This window comes from Parasteatoda tepidariorum, chromosome 6 (genome assembly GCF_982258835.1).
Source record: "Parasteatoda tepidariorum strain Cologne lab strain chromosome 6, Ptep-v5.0, whole genome shotgun sequence".
In the NCBI taxonomy this organism is placed as follows: domain Eukaryota; kingdom Metazoa; phylum Arthropoda; class Arachnida; order Araneae; family Theridiidae; genus Parasteatoda; species Parasteatoda tepidariorum.
Window position 1 is genome coordinate 24,663,502 of NC_141760.1, and position 13,835 is coordinate 24,677,336.

The following is a 13,835-nucleotide window of genomic DNA, read 5'->3' on the forward strand; positions in this document are numbered from 1 at the left end:
GTTGAAAATAGTCTATGATTATTTGTTAGTGGCAAACGTTTAGTGAGACCTGAGTATGCCTCCACGACGGAAGAATAAGAAATTCAAGCAACTTACGGAGTTTGAACGAGGGAGGATAATCGGCCTTCGAGAAGGAGGATTTTCCTATCGCGCAATAGCAGCTCGTATGCAGCGGAACAGTTCCACAGTGATGCGAGTTTGGAAGCAGTGGACCGACGAGCACCGAACAACTCGAAAAACAGGCACTGGACGACAGAAGGTGACGTCAGAGCGCGATGATCGACACCTGCTCCGCATGGCGGTGAATGATCGCACAGCTTCCTCCAGGCAGCTGGCAGCACATTGGTCTACTGCTACAGGTGTACAATTGTCGGCTTCGTCAATTCGTCGTCGTCTGCTGCGCCGTGGATTGCGTGCAAGGGTGCCATTATACAGGATTCCCCTCACGGCGGATCATCGACGGCTGCGTCGGCAGTGGGCTCTTGAGCACAGAGACTGGCGAGCTGATTGGCACCAAGTTGTCTTTTCAGATGAATCACGCTTCAATTTGTGGACCCATGATGGCCGTGTTCGTGTTAGACGTTATGCCGGTCAACGCTGCCTTCCTGAGTGTATTATTGAACGACATAGTGGTCGAACACCCGGAGTTATGGTCTGGGGTGCGATTTCGTATCATGGACGATCCAATTTGATACGAATTGAGGGTAATCTCAATAGCAACAGATACGTCCGTGAAGTGCTACAGCCCGAAGTCGTTCCTTTCCTTCAAGGCATCCCTGGAGCTATCTTTCAGCAGGATAATGCACGCCCACATGTTGCGCGGACTGTTAGAGACTTCTGTTCAGCACAACGCATGCAACTTCTTCCTTGGCCTGCTTATTCGCCGGATATGTCGCCTATTGAGCACGTGTGGGATATGGTTGGTCGGCGTCTCACTCGTGATCCGCGTCCTGCAGTTTCCAAAGACGAACTTTGGTTGCGCATACAAGCGATATGGAATTCTCTTCCTCAAGCAGATATTCAACATCTGTTTGACTCCATGCCACGTCGTATAGCAGCACTTATTGCAGCGCGTGGTGGCTGCACCAAATACTGATTTCGGACGCTTAATTTGTTTCTTTTGTTTTGAAAATTTCATCATTTATTTGTATCAGTACAAGTCGTTTCTGCATTAAATTTCATTTGATTCTGATGATTCTTTCATGGTGTTGCATTTTCTACTAACAGCAGTTTATATATATTGCAACAATCAACTTTGTATCCTTGTAATTTCAAACTTAACCTAGCCTTCGTGGAGGACTTTTTAATGACACTAACATTCATTTTCGATGTACGGAAAGGAAAACCACGAAAGCTTCCAATGGTTACTTCGACGGCAAGGTATTTTTACGAGAGTACTGTGTTTGGTGAGTGACAAGAGTAGGATTTGGACCTCGGACCCTTCACTGGAAAGCGATAGTTCCATTCCCTGAGTTATCGCTGCTCCATTCAGTTTATTGTCATGGCATGTCATTTTTCAAAACCGACCCATTTCAGTTTTTAAATTTTTGAAAAATCTTTGTCGCATTTTTTTAATGCCCAAGTATGCATTAGTTTCCGTTCCTTAAGATTTTTGAGTGATTCTAATCAAAGCCTGCTAACCCCCAATTTAGATTTTAAAAAATATTTCATAAGCTTGCCTTGAATTGATGCCGTCAAAGCTTGAAATGCTTTTTCATTATTAAAAAAATTACTTTCTTTGGAATTATCTGAATCCCAAAAATAATCCATCAAAAATTATAAAACGTATGCATGGCCCACTTTTCAACCTTCTTATAATATATAAAAGCAAATTTCCACCTAAAACGCATAAAATTGGTGTTTAAAAGTAACTATTGTTCCTAAATTAATAATAAACTACTTAAGCTCCATTGGAAGTTCAAAGGATAAGTTCAAAGTTCCTTCGCAATTTTTTTTATGTAGTTTTGCTCCTTATTTATTTTGCTCTTTTTCAAAATTCTAGCATTATTCTCAATTACTAAAACAATTATATTGAATGATTTTCATGTTTTTCATTACTACATTAAAATCACATTTTTTACTAAAACTTGGTACGGAAATAATATTTTTCGATATGAAAGATATTCGATTAAAATAAAATATTAAAATATTGTTAATTAAATTATGGACTTAATAAATTATTGGATGCAAACTTCTTTTGTAATTATTTTTATATTTTACGTGAAATCAGATTTTATAGTTTTAAAAAGAATCACCTAAAACTTAAATTTCAAATATAATTATTAAATTTAAAAATAAAATTTTTTCAAGTTTTTATTATTCTTCCCTGGCGGGACATCCCTGGGTGGGCCTTGTCCTTCTCTAGGAGTTTCCTCCAATTGTCCTTTTGTTAGGAGACTGTCTTAATATTTCCTTAGTTTATTTAATATTAAAAAAATTATATATGCATTTTAAATTTCAAATTATTTTACAAAAAACTGTCAATTTTTAAAACTTTGTCAGTCCCCTAAAGATATTACTGTATATAGCAACAAGACTCCTCATTGCACAGTTGCTTGATAAGGAGCCTTTTTTATGGTAAATACCGTATTTAATAATTTTTTCCGTTTATTTGCTTACTTTTTAAATCAGTGGTATCATTTAATAATGCGATACGAAATTGAAAGCATGAAATATATTGTATTTTGAGATTGGCTCTTGCTACCCCTGACTTTATTTAAAAAGAATTTATGTACCACATCCTTATTCACACTAAATCATCCATTCGTTGTCAGAAACTTAGCTTTCATTCAATTGAAGCTTTTCTGAGTTACTAGAATTCGAACAAAATAGTGATTGTAGGAATGTTAGAAATGGAGTTTATCATCAAACATGTTTACGCAAACAAATTTCTGTTAACATTCAGGTGATAAAACTGTTACTTTAGTAAAATAAAAAATAGCAAACAACGATATATGTGTCAAACAAATGCGTTCATCTGTGTTGAATCTAGAATAATCGGGTGGATTGAAGTTTCTTTGTAGACCATTTTTTCTGTAAAACTGTTTGATTAGTTTAAATATTTGCATTTGAAAAAAAAATTCTACTGTCTACAAAGCAAATTGTCTTAGAAAAATTAACGGCGTATCCAAATATTTATTATCATAACAATGTTTAAGAAGAGAACGTCCTACGAATTTTTATACCTTTTTGAAAAAAAATATTATTGTCTGAAAACGAGTATTAGTTACTTAAATAAATATAAAATAACTTAAAATAAATTTATTTTTGTATATCACTAGCACATTCCAAGTTACAATTTTATTCAAATATTTTTCTGAAATATAAATATTTTCTTCCCAGTAAGTATTTGTGACAGAAAAACCTGTTAAAAGATCAGTAAATGCTGATAAAATACCATATATGAAAAATAGATTTATGATGCACTTGCATAATATAGATTATATTTCAATATTTTGTCATTCCATTAAGATAAAACACACAAAACCAAACTCTTAAGCCTCCCAAGCTTTAAATAATGGCATAAAATTTAGAAGCATGTAGCTTTGAAGAAAGTAAATTCATAAACGTGACAAAATTATATAAAAAAATTTCAGAAAGTTTTAAAAAATTTAAGAATTTATCTACTTAAAGTTTTTCAATTATTTTTTTATTACATAATGAAAAGATAAATTTTAATTTTTATCACTTTTTTACGTATGCTAGAATATTTCTCATTATAGGATATTTCCTCAGAACTTTACACATATGAAAAACATTTAATAAAATATATAATATGTAACAATAACAATAATATGTAACATAATATTGTTGTATATTTGTATATATAATATGGAATTTTTCAGTTTAGTTCCATCAATTTATTTAATGTTACTTAACTAAATTTTTTGGTAGGAAATTTGAAATTTTTGACGTATATCCTCAAAGAAAAAATTAAAATTGAAGAGTGCATATTTAAAATTAAACCCAGAATGCAAAGCAGAAAGAAGTAGGGGAAAAGCACTCAAAAGGAAAGCAGAGTATTTTATATTTTTAAAACTTTTAAAAAATACGCTAAAAATAATTTTCGCTATTTTCTTAACGATATACACAGGACGGACGTATAAATCCATAATAACATCTTAATTTAAACTGGGTGATTTTCAAACGAATTTCGCAAACTATCCTTTCATCCTCTTAACTATACTATCATCAGTTTACTTATCTTCAAGGGTTTCCAAGCTCTTAGAAATTACATTTTTTTGAAGTTAAATATTTCCATAATCCCATTCCACTATTCTTACAATATGAAAACAATGGATACAAATATGAGCGACTCAATTCTTTACATGCTCTTTAAATCGTTACACTACCGAGAGAGGGCAGTACTGTTTGTTGTGATTTTGCCGCAACTCATCGCACTGACATCTCGGGGGGGAAAAAACTGAAATTCACCGGCACTCAGGTGTTATTGAGTCGCCGTAATTTATTAAATCATGAGAAATATGCATCTTACTTCCACATCAACTTTAAATTTCGGAAAGAAATCTAATTACGCTAAAATAGAAACGAAATTCATTCCAAAACACAGATGAGTGATTCAATGGAGCTTTGCGGAAAAGCCAGTGCCGAGATTCTTCCATACCGTCTGCTGTAGTATTGATCAGTGACGTACGGTAGAAAAAGTTAAAGAGAGATTTTTCTTTTAATTCATTAAAAGAGAGAAGAGGTGGACCCTCTTTTCGTAAATCCATGCTACGGCAATCCAGGTAAGCTAGTATCTTTACGATATCAGTGTTTATTTAATTAAAATAGTAACTTATTCACTTTTTAACCTGTTGCCTCACAGCGTAGGATTTCTTTTATTTACCTTTTCTGTATCGTAGTTTTAAGCCTCTTTTTATTTACACTTAAAACCAGAGCTTGGTGTTGTGCGTAACGGAGTGTCATTCCGAAGTATTTCTAAGCGATTTATTTTAATAAAAAAAATTTATGATGCTTTGAATTTATAATTATTAAATTTTTTTTTTTTTAAAAATAGAGGAACCTCACACTTTGTTTCGTGGGATGTTACCGTTCATATCCTCCGACGTTTTATAGTTCTAAAACCACTGCCTGAAATAGTAAAACAAAAATATAAGTAGTAGGATTAACTTACATTTTATAAAAAGAAATTAAAAACACGGAGATTAAATGTAGTGTATATAACTGTTTAGACGTATATAGAAATAATATTTAAATGTATGATTTTTTATCTAGATTGATTATCTTGTTACCTTAAAATTAACAATACGCAGAAATAATATATTTTGCAATAAATATTATATTGTGCACATTTTTTTTTCTTTTATTGGAAAATTTTAGTTCATCTTTCATCTTCGAACTCTAGTTCGAAGAGTGAAATTTACAGTTTTCATCAAAATATTCTGGATTTTAATAGAACTTATTTAGAAAATTTATTCTTTTTTATAATTAAATAAGTTATACTTAAAATCTGATAATTAATGTAGGAATTTTGAAATGAAATTAAAATTTTTAAAGCAAATATTCGGTTTCTAATTTCAAAAAGAAAAATAATTTTTTAGTTTTTTATATTTTATGCAAAAATGTCAAGATGCCAACCTTCATATGTAAAATACGTAGTGTCAATTCTAAGTAGCACATCAAAAGCCTTGTTTTAGCTGTATAGAAATCTTCATTTAGAAAAATAAGATTTTATCCTTATTCCTGTTCTTACTTAAGGTATTCGACTAGTTTCGAAAACTTTTTTTTAAATATTAATGTAAAATTTTTAAAAAAAAAAACTAGTTCATTTGTTTTATTATATTTAAAAACCTATAAAACTAGCAAAAAAATAACTATTATTTACATGTCCATTTTTAGGTAAAAATAATCCATTTTTTGCATAGACGCTGCACACACACAAAAAAAAATTCTATGGTCTAAATCCAAAACTTCTTTCAGGAACTTATTTAGATGGTCATTAACTATATTTTGATCTATTACTTTAAAAGCAAGTGTACATATACATATTACTGAGTTAGGGATCTATGTAGTTAAAAAAGCAAAGTTTTACAAATGTCCGTACTTGTCTTTGCAAAAAAAAAAAAAAAAAAAAATCATGCAAAAAAAAATGAAATTCTACATTTTTCTTTGTCTGCAGTTCAAAACAATCCGTGCTATAATCATTAATATTCATGAAAAATTGTAGACAATTATTTTAAAAACATGGTATATCGTATTTAAGGGGGTGTAAAATGGAATAAATCTGATTTTGGGAAAAACGCATTTAAAGACTTTAAATCATTAGACTTACTTGCACAAAACCAGCTATAACTTTGTAAATAATTGGAGTTCAAACAAAAGTATAGTGTTTTTGGAAAGTACAGGAATTCTAAATTTATAATAAACTCATTTTCGACAATTTTGCCTAAAATCATGTTTTTGTGCTAATCAGATATCTTAAAAAAATTAAGACATCTGTTTTTCCTGTTAAATCTGATGCTATTTGAAAATAATAATTATAACATGCAAAAGAAAGTTTTATTATCTATATCTTTTTTCAGGAAAATAAACTTACCATTTTGTCTAATTTTACTCTATTTCATATTTTAATTATCTTAAGTCTTATAGTACCTATCATATTTAAAAAATTGGGCATGACTTTTGTTTGCTGCACGTTTGCTCAAGAAAACAATTCAACTGTAAAAATTTAAATTTTGCATGTCATTATTGTCAACATTTTAAGGCCATCTTTTTATTGGTACCTATTTACTATAAATTTTTTGGAAAGACTTATTTTATTAAAATTGCATTGGCACAGAATATTCTCTTCTGATCTTGTGTCATTAACCCACATCGCCTTAATTTGATTATTGTTTAAAATGCATCTTCGGTACGTATTTAAAATGTCTATTTGTTAAAATTTTAATTAATTTTAAAAAATTAACTGCCTTTTTAATTATTTCCTCCGAAAGGTTTATTTTTGAATAATAGCATAACTGATTTACCTGATTATCAGATTTTCAAACTTTTTTTCTGTAACTTTGACGCATTATAATCCTATTCATATATAGCGCCTTTAAAATGTACTGTTTGCAAAAAAATGAACCATCCTAAATAACTTTTGATTTAATGATCGGATCTTCACGTTATAGGATCGTAATTTTGTAAAAGTCGTGTTTTTAATTATTTCTTATTTCATTTAGTAATTATTTCTTATTTCATTTAGTAATCAAGAAAATTTTGAATTATACCATATACCATTTTTACATTTTAAAGAATGTACTTTACTTTCCAAAATACAAAATTTAAGCGAAATCGATGGAATAGTTCCTGAGAAATCGAATTTTTAAAAAGTCATGTTTATAAAATTTCATTTCTAAGAAACTATTCGACCGATTTTGATCAAAGTTTGTATTTTACCATTTAAAATTATATTCTTTACGATGATGTAAAAATTTGTTTACCTTACAATTCAAACTTTTTTCTTCTATTATTAAAATAAGTAATAAAAAATAATATTTATTAAAAGTTATATTTCCAAGTTATATTACCTTTAGATAAATGAATTTTAAAATTGCGTGAAAAAAAAAATTCAATTCGTTTGAAAAGTTCTCAAGATAGTATAAAATACGCAAAAAGTAGAATCAACATTAAGGGGTTCGAACTATGCCTTCCTGCCAAACAGAATTGGGACCATATTTCTCGTATTGCGGCTACTCCCTACACTTTGGGGGACAGAAATCCTAAAAAAACGGTATATTTATTCAGAGAAAGTACGTGTTTGTGTCTGATTTTGAAACTTAAAATATATTATTCGAACTAGATCAGTAACTTAGTTCAGCCCTTTTTTTCAGATAAATATAACATTTCCTTAATCTCATCCATTCCCGAATTTGTATTACATTTAGTTAAAAACTAAACTTCATATTTGCTTACCTTAAGTATATAATGTTGATTATGTTTAGATTACATACTATAACAATTTCCGACTCTTTTACCATTAAATTATTTATTCAATTTTTTTCAGTCCAATCATTTTGGAAATTAATATAGCTCAATACCATGACCATCGTTAAAAGCACTGCAGTTTCTTGGTTATCTCAAGCAATTGTCAATAGTTTTTTTTTATCTTGAGCAATACCATGCTCAAGTTTGAAATTGATTATAATACTTGTTTTTGCAAAAATATTTATATCCGGTATTTTTTTTCCAGCTTATTTTTATAGTCATAACAACTGTCAATGTTTTTCAGTTCATTTGTTTTGTTAGAGCACGCAATGTCATTGTGTGAATATCAAAATTAAATCTATATCTAATTTGCATTGAGTCATCCAGGACATTAACTCTGCACGTGGAAATCGATCAATAATGTCATTTAGTGCACGACTACTTGGCTAATTTAAAACAAGAGTATTCAAATGTTTATGAATTACTTTTCATGCTAATTTATTTACAATGAATTCGTAAAAATTCCCTCGTGTATTCTTAGAAAAAGTGTAGTTTTTGTAAAGCCATAAACTTAGTTTACTATTCTAAGTTTTTGTGACTACTGTAAAATTATAATAAACATTGGTAGTGTAGAGCAACCATTGCATAATGATTGGAAGTTAGTAAATTTTGAAGTTTTTTTTCCTAAATAATTTTGCCTCATTTTATAAACAGCGTCGAATAGCCGACGCAATTTCAAGTTTACGACTATCTCTATTTAAATCATATCCTTTGAGTTTTGAGACTAGATTTTATCAAGATTTTTGTTTTCCATTTTTCGGAGTTTATAGTTGATTTTTCATGTTAGGATTTATTTTAAAATATACACAATCGGCTCCTCCTTTGCAAAGGCCTCGGTTTTATTTTATTTTATTTTACAACTGTCGTTGAACAGCCGACTCGATTCTAAATTTACGACTGTCAATGTTCACCTCTGTCGCCTTATAATTTTGAACCCAAACCACAAAGCAAGGGAACTTCTGGATCAAGCGTTGGGACAAACTAACCTACGTGATTTTGATTGAATTAACATGATTGAATTAACATGCATTGAAAAACAACGAAAACTTCCCATGGTTAGTCCGACGGCAAAGGAATTCTGACTTATGAATTTGTCTACCATTGATATTTTATGTCAGCACTATGGTCGGTGGCAGGCTGAAGCAGAATTCATATCGACCAACTATCTGTGGGATTCGAACCTGTTCAACCTCATTTGGAGGCGAGAACTCTAACCTCTGAGCCAATTTTGTAAATTTTTGATTGTAAAACCTTTTACAACCAAACCTGACATGATACAAAATAACCTGGATAAAATATGAAAACTAGACCTTGTTTTAAAAAAATCTTTTTTTCCTAATTATTGTGATGTATCTAAAATATAATGCTTTTTTTTATTTTTAATGTTTTATTACTTCGTCAGAAAAAGCATAAACTGAAATCATAAGGGAAGGCAAAGGAAACGTAGATATTAAACAACCCTTAAAATTAAACCAGCTGTCTAATAAAACTTCTGTTAAACAGACAAAGGTATAAATAAAACAGTCCTATAAAGATTAATCTAAGGATCTATTGCTAAATAATGTAATGAAAATCTAAAAATAGAAGTAGTAATACTGAGTGCTAAAGCAGCTAGATGAATTGTACTAACAAAAAAGACAATCTGGAGAAAGTCCAGTTCAAACGAAATAAAAAGAGAAGTCTTGGCGCAAAAGAAAAGAAAAAGGCTATTTGTCTTCAGTTGCCTTTTAAACCAAAGAAAAAGATGTTTTAGCAATACGAATATTACATGCTTTTGAAAAAGCTATGTAGATTGGTATAATATAAGGCAATACACCTGAAAATACATAAAATGAATAAAACAAAGCCATATCATATGAAGCAATGAATAATACACTTCTGGTCGTTAAGATTGGTACACCAAGAAGGTAGCACGCAATAAACTCGTAAATTTGGTTGAAATGATAAGCGAACGATTAGATTTTCAAAACATACATGCAAAACAAGCGGCAATAGCGACACATAATATGCTCATAAAACAAACTTTTGGTGGAAGTTTCGCCTTATTCAACTTACATTTAAACAGTATTTTTGGCTGAAAAGGACATTGTAATGCCCTTAGTAAGAAATAGAAAGGACTACCAACACGTGTATGACTTAGATAAAGAACGAATTATAGCCTGCTGTGTAGTTAATGATTTATCTCAACGCAATGTTGCCGCTAGCGTTGGCTCAGATACATTGACTGTCCGCAGAATATGAAGTCAATGAATTCAGGATAATCATATGAAGCTTTGGGCTAGATTTAGGCTGCTCATCACTCTAGCAGCAGATAAGGCAAACATCTTATTCTCATTGATAGTAGGTATCAGACCACGAACCATGAACCGTTTGCAAGACAAAAAGCTTCTGCTCGAACAGGTTGGCGACGTAAGCAGCAGTACTTTCTGTTAGAGCGGCAACCAGGGATTCTTCTACACTTAGCTCTGTATTATAGATTGCAGAACCTTCAGTGGTGTGATCTGGGATCAACATCCAGCCTGAACCCATGAATTTCAGCACATCAGCTTTACAGCCAAATCTCGATTCTGTACAGAATCATGACGACAGCTATCCTGTTTGGCGAAATCATAGAAACGCACGTTGCTAAATTTCTTGAAGCATCATGCAATTGTTGTTGCATCACCATGAAGTACTTGCAGTGATTATATGGAATGTTATTGGATGCATATGTCAGTCACCACTAGTTCGTTTACTTGGCACTATGAACACCAACCGTTAAATTTCAAACGTGCTAAGACCCGTGGCTCTGCCCTAACTACCCACTCTAGCGCCATTTTACAGCAGGAAAAAAGTCCTGTACTTCCTCGTTATAGAACATGTTCGACTGATACAGAAAATGTTATTTTGGTTTGCACATTTTCCTTATCACTGAACAATAAAAAATGCGTAGTTCATGGTTGCCGACTGATCGGATCCAATCAGTCTTCGATGAACTATGGCACAATCTTAAAGTTGTATTTACTTAGAATCCCAAAACTACCATACACCATTGAATAAACGCTGTTATTTCTGCTAGATGGGACAACCTTGTGCATTGATTTCTTATTTCATATAAATTTAATCACTTCTTTTTTTTTCTATAATGTGCGTGTTTAATAAATATTATGTTATTTGTATTCCATCATGAGTTTTGGAGTTTTAGAGGACAGCTGTATTGAAATTCCCAAAGGAGAAATTCACTTACACGCAGTCAGCAGCTGGAAAATAAATCAATTTGACCGAAATGAAGGTACATTATTACTGCAGTTTCAAAATCATCAGAGAAAACTGTATATTCACTATAGTCGAAGTATTTAAGTTTACAGAATATTTTTTTATATTTGTATAATTTTATTTTATTTTTTAATTTAATTCTTCATTTTCTTGTAAATTTTTTTAAATAGTTAAAATTAATAAATACCATACCATGAAATTCAAGATTAATAATAAACTAAATATTTAAATAATATATGAGCAAAAAAATACCGAATGAGGTAAAATATTTTATATATTTACCTATGCATATTAATAATTTCATAGCAAAAATTATCATATTAATAATTTAATTAATTTAATTGGGATGCTTTTGTTATTAATGGTGAACGAGTTTCTTATTATTAAAATTTTTATATAAATTATTTTTATAAGAAATGTTAACATGTGTAAAATATTATAATCAAAAAGTATAAAAGTACCTAATTTTATCTTATCTCAACCTAATTTTCTTTCTTGCATAAGTACTAAGTAGTAAAATTGGTTTGTATAAGTAAGACTTTGTTTATTGAAACTAAAAGTATGAATAAACAAAACTGATTGCATTTGCCAAAATAAGAGTACATAAGAACTGATATTTGCTAAGTATTTCCTGTCACTGAATCTATACTAAAAACGTGTCCCTGTTAAGAAGTAATCTTACGAAATAGATGAATGTAAATAATTTGCGCAAAAATAACTGTCTTGAAAGCAGTGCAAACTAGATTTATCGGTAAACTATGATTAAGTATCTATATTTGGCAATGATTTTTATGGCTCACGTACGGTAGTAAACATTTCCTAAATGAAGTATGGCGCAGTCGCAAACATCTACCTTTTGTAGGAAATAAATATAAAATAAAACGTTAAGTAAATATCTGTTTAATAAAAATTAGTCTAAAATATCTTTTAAATTAGTCAGTACTATTACGGCATAATAGCTTTATACTCTTAAATAGCTTTTAACATAAAATTGCAGCTTTGATGATACTGAATAAGTAAACAGTATCTCTTCTACATTAAATAATTTGAGACGATGATGTATGTTTAAAATAATTGCATTGTCATGATGGAATTTTAAAAACTTGAAATTTTTGAGGGATTTATATTCTTGAAGGAACAAGAGTTTCACAACGCGAAGACAACCCACTTTTTTGTTTTCTTTTTGTATAAAACTAAGTCAATTACACCACGTTCAATTGTTTTTCGAACCCCTTTTAAATAATTCCTTTTCCGTTTAGCGCAGTATAGCTTATTCCGGCTTTTGAGCCTTAAAACTTAACATTCAATCCAAAATATAAATTATATTTTTGTGCATAAAGGCTTTTTAATAGAGAATGAATACAACTTAAACATTTACTACACCTGGAACTCTATATTATAATAAATAAAAAAAATTATGCTCTTAGTCAAGTAACGAAACGTTTTACAAGACTTTCCAGTTTAATAAAACTTTAAATTTAATTAAAATATGTTAAGTTACTCTATATTGTTTTAAGTAATTCTATTTTTTTTCGTTATATGACACAACTTAAGCTGAGACAATAATTTTTTTAATATATTTACATTTTTTGGTTAAGTGTTGTATATCACAAAGTAAGTTTACAGATGTTTCAAATTAAAATCATGCTTAAATGCTCTAGATTTTATTTATTTTAAATGAAAAACGGATAAAAACATTCATAGTCATTTTGTTCCAATTTTCTCCTGGGTTATTTATGCTGTAGGAGGCTCCACCCATTGCTCGTTCTGCTTATCAACCCCTGTGGTTTCTTTATTAAAATTCACAACAAATAAGAGGTAGTTAAGCTAAACAAACCAACCATTTGAAAGCTGCCAGCATTCTCTAATAAGCGAATAATTGTGATTATTGATATGCGAGCTAAGCAAATTGGGGTAGTAACCTAGATTCCAATGAAATCATCATGTAACTTTGTAAGTTAACAATCAGAGTATAAAGGCCTCAATTTTTTCTTTACATTTTAAATTAATATAATAACGAACTGACACCCAAGCGTATACGCTTAAGATCATTGAAAAAAGTACCAACGATTATCAGTAACTTTTTCAGGAATTCTATCCCTACTTTTTTTTCATTTACTGATTGTAAAAAGGATGGTATCTTTAGCGTCATTGATAAAAATTCAAAATGCAAGTTGTATTAATAAATTAAAAAATTTAAATCAATTTAAATAAAAATGGATCATATAACAAGTATTTCATTAACTTTCAGTGCTTCATAATTTTTAACTCTTTGACGCAGATGGGACACCGGTGTCCAGAGTTGCCAACTGCTCCGGACACGAAAAAATAATTTAAAAAACGGTAAATAATTAATTAATATAATAACGAACGTTATTATATTAAATTAATATAATAACGAACTGACACCCAAGCGTATACGCTTAAGATCATTGAAAAAAGTACCAACGATTATCAGTAACTTTTTCAGGAATTCTATCCCTACTTTTTTTTCATTTACTGATTGTAAAAAGGATGGTATCTTTAGCGTCATTGATAAAAATTCAAAATGCAAGTTGTATTAATAAATTAAAAAATTTAAATCAATT

General features: G+C 30.2%; 1 protein-coding gene across 3 annotated transcripts in view; it reads left to right on the plus strand.

The window, feature by feature from the left end:
* Positions 1-13,835, plus strand: part of LOC107452098 (E3 ubiquitin-protein ligase MARCHF8) — a 64,218-nt gene that overhangs the window by 31,825 nt on the left and 18,558 nt on the right. Inside the window, exon 1 of one of the 3 annotated variants that reach the window (XM_016068406.5) lies at positions 4,356-4,748. The exons of the other annotated variants lie outside the window; for them this stretch is intronic. The gene's annotated coding sequence lies outside the window, so the exon portion shown is untranslated. Of the gene's footprint in view, positions 1-4,355; positions 4,749-13,835 lie in introns of those variants that run through there. 3 annotated transcript variants of the gene reach the window in all.